This window comes from Natator depressus, chromosome 4 (genome assembly GCF_965152275.1).
Source record: "Natator depressus isolate rNatDep1 chromosome 4, rNatDep2.hap1, whole genome shotgun sequence".
Taxonomy (NCBI): domain Eukaryota; kingdom Metazoa; phylum Chordata; order Testudines; family Cheloniidae; genus Natator; species Natator depressus.
In genome coordinates this window covers 61,516,055-61,522,054 of record NC_134237.1, presented here as the reverse complement: position 1 = coordinate 61,522,054, position 6,000 = coordinate 61,516,055, and the positions used below count along the sequence as shown (strand labels likewise).

The 6,000-nt window shown below is 39.1% G+C and overlaps 1 long non-coding RNA gene across 1 annotated transcript in view; it reads right to left on the bottom strand.

Moving 5' to 3' along the window:
* Positions 1–1,089: 1,089 nt before the first annotated feature.
* The window catches only part of LOC141985856 (uncharacterized), a 61,155-nt gene continuing 56,244 nt past the window's right edge, over positions 1,090–6,000 (bottom strand). Inside the window, exons 4-5 of the long non-coding RNA XR_012639037.1 lie at positions 4,602–4,666; positions 1,090–1,191 (exon numbers count right to left, since the gene is read on the bottom strand). This is a non-coding gene — a long non-coding RNA (uncharacterized LOC141985856). The remainder of the gene's footprint in view (positions 1,192–4,601; positions 4,667–6,000) is intronic.

Below are 6,000 nucleotides of genomic sequence, written 5' to 3'. Positions count from 1 at the left end.
GTGGCTCAGATTCATCAGGGACCAATGAGAGAGAGAGATGCTGCCTGAAGAGTAGATGCCACATCACTGCAGTATCTGCTCCCAGCCCACCCATTTTCTGGGACTGCCTGCAGAGTGGAGTGGCTTTCCAGCCAGCCCCAGTAAGAGGGAACAAATGGGGCAATGTTACCTTTTCATTTAGCAAAGGAAAGGGAGTTCCACTTCCCCTTCCTTTTTTCATGCACAGTGCACACTCGTAAGTACCAGGGACAATGAGGATGGATAGGAACATTTGATTTGGCCATATTGTTTAAGAAAGTCAAACTATTCCCAAGGAGTAGAAGAAAAAGCAGATAGACTTCCATACTTTGCTGACCAATGTTACAATGACTAAATGTCATCTGTTGCTCATCCTCTTTTTTCAATCCACAAAAAATTGTAATGAACAACTTGAAATCTCCCAGAGCACCACTTGGGTGAAGATGAAGATGCATTGTATCAGATCCATTTCTAAACCAAATCTAATCCAAAATAAAATGATGAAGAGATTGTATTAGATGTCAGTATATTGTAACCTGTTGGAGATACAGCCATTTACATGCCTTCTTTGATCCAATCACATGATTGTCCATATGGGGACAAGCATCTGCTCGTACATCTCAGAAGTATTATCCCTTCTGAGAAATTCTGCCTCCTCACCCTTGATGAGGATATCTCCATGATATATACATAGCTCTTACCTGTACCAAATTTTGTACTGGAACACTGGAAGTAGCTGGATCGTCCTCCAATGTCGGAATGGAAGTCCAATAGCAGTTGCTCCCTTGGGGCCTGATTCCAAGCCCCTTGAAACCAACAGATGTCTTTCTGTTAAATTCAATTGACTTTATATCTAGTAGTTAATGGGGAAAATAAATAATAACAACAACAAACACCCTCTCAGAGGAAACAGTATCTTGCTTTTCCAGTGTGGTGGGAAGCTTCAAGCCATTTTAACACCATAAAGAAATGGTCATATTTTATTGTAGGGCCCTCATTGAACAGGATAGTAGGGTTGTGACTTGGAAACTCTCTTCCTTTTTTCCTTTCTGAGCCTTGCTTCATGTCTCTCTGATTCTTCTTCCATCTCACTTTTAGTTTCAGTTGGATTGGGAATGCTCTTCTGTGGAGGTTGATTGATTACCTATATCTGGATGCCTCCTAGTAATTAGACTGGCAAAAATGAGATATTTAGTGGACTTTATGGAAAATTTTGCTCTGCTGTGGAGGTAGCATGTCTTGTTTCATTGGTTTGTTTTGGGGGTGTTTGTAAATCTCATTCTGTATCCCATGAAATAAGGTTCACATCATCCCAGCTTCGTTTTCTGCATCCTAAAATCTCAAGAACTGTGCTTGTAATTGGTTTACAAGTGGTCAGAAATCTTGTGAGGCATGCAATGTTTGTATTATAATGATAAATGTACAAGTCTTATTCCTTTTGGTATTAACACTGATCTCCCATAATGCTCAATAGCTAAGCACAATTATTGTGGCCTACACATTAATGCCTAGGTTTTTGTTTATTTGTTTTTAAGGGACCTCAATTTGACCTGCAATTTTGCATCTACTATTAAAGGTGAAAATACTAGTAGTTTGACATCTAACTACCTAATTTGAGAGTGCAATCAATAATTAAATACCTAATGCTAGTATTTGCACCCACAGCTAATTGTACCACAAACACTGAAGGGCTTTTTTTGGTGGGGGAAGGAGGGGCAGTGTTTTTTCTTTAAAAAAAAAAAAGCAGTCTGCTTTGAGGACATCCCCATTCTCCACTATGGACAAACAAGTCAGTTCCCCATTATTATTATTTTTGTCACATGCTCTATATGTTGTACAACCTTTGTTTGCTTGAGCTGGTAATTCCCCTAAATAAATGACATAGAGTGGTTGGCACCTTCATTAAAAACTCTGAATTAAAAATCTGGCAAGACTTTGAGTAACTCCTTATCCCTATGTATTATTACAAATAAAACTATTAATTGTTTTTGATGAATATGCCAAATAATTCCTATGGAAGTGACCAAGGAACACCTAACTGGGCATAAGGTTTTTCTACATTCTTCCCAAGCTATTTTATCTAAACTGTAACGTTAACATTTCTTTTTGTGAAATATGCTGGATGACACATCACACTGGAACATTACTTGGATTGAGTCAGTCAAACCATATATCACCAGTTCATATATCATGCACATATAGTGTCCTGGCACTGCTTGACATGACACGTCACATCTCTAATACTTTAAACAAATTTCTTGGCTGTCAGTTAAAAAGGACAGATGGGCACACAACACAAACATACAGGGACAAAGAAAGCCCTGCAAAGAGATTCTGATCACCTTTTTCAATATCTGATTTCCTTTCCCCAGCCCTCACCACTTGAACAGTAAAGGACTGGTTTAGGAAAATATTCATCCAGGCCAAGGGATGCAAGTTTCCTGGCTACCTTAACTAATGGGGGAAAAAGCTATTCTAAGATATATACAGTAAATAACTAACAGTGCTTAATAGAGAATAACTCAAAACCCTGACATCTTTGGGCAAGATGCAGAAGAATTAGGAGTATAAAATGTATAAAATATGGAAATGAGTTTTATGAGAATTCACCTCTAAATGTAAAGCTCACTGCTTGCAAAAACTGACTTAGAGTCACTACAATTTTGATATTTTTTTGGGGGTGTCTTCATTTTTGCCCACCTATGAAACAGCTCAATCTTCCTGCTGTTGGGCTTCTCACCTTTTAATGCCCCCCTTGTGGTCAGAGTTAGTAACAGCAGCCTTGCCTCAGCTCCCCTTTATATCAGTTTAGAAATAGGGCCTGTAGTGTTCAGCCACTGTTACAACTTCAACCCTCTGGCAGGGTCAGTTGAGTCCCTCCCCTCTTGGAGTAGTAGGAGTCTTAGTCCCCAGGGGCCTAAGTGATCTGTGATGGGCCTTCAATCACTAGCCCCTGATATCTCCCTCTCTCTTCTTTGTGTGAGAGGAACAAGGAAGGTTGAATGAGGGACAAAAATAAAGTCCAAAAAGTTGTGTGGGGACTGCCACAAGTCTGAAGTCTCAGCAGTTTCTGCCACCCTTCCTTGTGGAGGATTGTAGGGGGATCCAATCCCACCCTCTCCTCTAAATCCCTGCCCAGGGATCCTCGGTTACTGGGCGAGGGTCTGCTGTTTGTCTCACAGTTCCCACTGAATTTCCCATTCCAAAAATAGAAGTAAAACTTCTGTGTGGTAACTTTGGCAGTGCTGACTTTTAATGGTGAGCACTCTATCATATCTTCAGATACTGACCAGAGGTGCCGATTTTGTGATTTCCCCAAAGGTTCTGGACCCCCACTCCGCCCCAGACCCTGCCCCAACTCCACCCCTTTCCTTGTGGAGGACTGTAGGGGGATCCAAGCCCACCCTCTCCTCTAAATCCCTGCCCAGGGATCCTCGGTTAGGCAGTCAAGGACTGTTTGCTTCGGTCACCTGCTACTTCCCTGGACTGTTTCCCACTTATGGCCTTTGCAGGCATCTTCTTCTCATGATCCTTCTCCTAGAGCACTGATCTGTTTGGGTGGCTTTCCTCCATCTGATGGTGGGGAGTTTTTCCACAGTGACTCTCAGCCCCTCCAGCAGCTGCCCTGCTCTGTCTGGGTTGTAGCTTTTTATCCCAGTAGTCGCTAACCTGCCATTTAGCTCCAATTTGGAGAGTGATTGCTCTCTTCACTAACTCTTTTCTGCCATGTGGGGTCTATACACCCCATCACGTCCCAGTGTCTACCTTCCAATGTAAAACCCAATGTGACAAAAATCCAGAATCAAGGAAACAAAAAAATTAGTCATCCAGGAAACTCAATCATGGGAATCATTCCTCTAATGCAAATAACTCTATAACACTGGCATGCTTCTTTATTTCTGATCTAAATAATTTTAAATAAGTAAAGGAACACCAAATGTGTAGGAATATAGGTAACATTGGGACAAAAGCAAGTGACATAGCTTGACAGGAGGTATTGCTAAGAGACAATGAAAACATAAGTTTATGGTTATTTTTCAGCAATAATAAGTTGTTGAACAAGACGTCCCCTTTTTGCCTCACTGCTGATGATAGTTTATGGCTACTAATAGCCTCTATACAGAGAAGTGGCCATATCTAATATTTTGAGTATAAGCTTTGTTGGGCAAGGACTGTGTCTTTGCTCTCTTCTGAGCAGAGGCTAGCTTATATTTGGGCATTATTCAATAATAATTAAAATATTACTATTGATACTGATATTAATTTGATATCCTACATCAGGTGGTCTCTAAGAATACCTCCTTCAGGAGGTGCCAATTCCATAAATGAGGACATTCAAGCTGACAGCACCAATAGTTTGAATGGAAGTAGGAGAGGAAAAACATTAGCACTGAATAGGACTTGAATTTTGCTTCCAGAAATTCTTATACAAGAACAAATATAAATGAACAACAAAGTCTAGTGAAACTACAATACAAGAACATATCTTAGTAAAACTCAAGTATTTTCTGAGTCTAATAAATGCTGGCTTTTTACTGTCAATCACTGCGCACACTACCCAACATGTTATGTCGTACACATACCTGAACAGTGATCTGTGTCTGCTTCTCCAGTAAAAAATAAGTGGTTATCCTGTATGCGCTTTTCTCTCAGTGAAGCAGGGGAAGTTGGGGAATAGGAGACAAAAACAAAATTAAGTGAAAAAATGAAAGCTAGAAGCAAGGGAATGAAATAAAAGAAACCATATATAAACAGACAGAGGATGAGAGAATTAAAAACAGGATTTAAAAAGAGGGAACAAATAACTAAATAAAACAAAAAGTGCATGGAATTTAAAAAAGGGAAGTGCAGGTTAAACTTGGAAAGAGAATTGCAAAAGCACGAACAGGAAAGTTAACTAAATGGACAGGATAGTGTTAGCATAAACTGCACACTGAGGAAAATACTACGCAACATGCCTACGTGTTGCACCACCAACACCTAAACAATGGAGTGTAATGAAAGATACAGTCAGAAATTTAATATAATATAAACTTATTTTTAGTCTTGGTTTTTGTTTCATAGGAAATAGCTGCACACCGTTTTACGTGCCATCATTACTTTCTCCTATTATGGTAGTTATTTGATTCATTTGGAACTAATCATAACCTTAGTCTCAGTCTGGGTTCTAAAAGTAAGTATCAATAACATCATACCTTTCTCCTGCAACTGAGGAACCTACTAGTTTCTCGTTATACGGGTGGTGGTACCAGACCTACTTTCCCACAAATTTCCAAGATTCCCCCATACACAAAAAACGTTCTTAGGAACATTTAAGTTATTAAAAAAAAAAAGCTCCACAGCAATTATTTCCAAGAAGTGTCCCAGCAACCCTTTTCCAGAGATGATTTGTACATTTGTTTATAAAGCCATTTATTCCAAGCACCAGCATCTATTGGAAAGTTTTTCATAATATTACCAACATTAAAACCACTTGGGATTTTCATTTTAGCACTAATCATGATGCTCACATTCTTCCCCAGGTCAGTATTATACGTACTGCTCTTCGCCACTGCTAGACACAGAATACAAAGAACACATTCTCCATTATAATCTGCCTAAAGTAATAAAAATCCGGATGCATTTACATTCAAATGTTACTATATTGCTTAGTATATGCAGTTTGGGGTCAGGGTCTTTTAGGAAGGGCACAGGAAAAATAAATTTCTAAGATGTTAAAAATCTATAGCTATGGAACTAAATAATTCTTTGGCTTTTTTTTAAAAGAAAATAATTGGTGGGCTAGGTTTATTGCAACACAATGAATTAATGTGTTAGCCTTACATAGATAGGCTTAGACTAGGAGTTCAAAATTTGTTTTACTTCTATAGGTTACATCTACAATAAGTTTAAGGAGCAAATTCCACTACACTAGCTGGAAATCTTGAAGTCAGTGGGTTTGGAATAGTGCACATGAAAAGAGAATTAGGCCCTAAATATCAA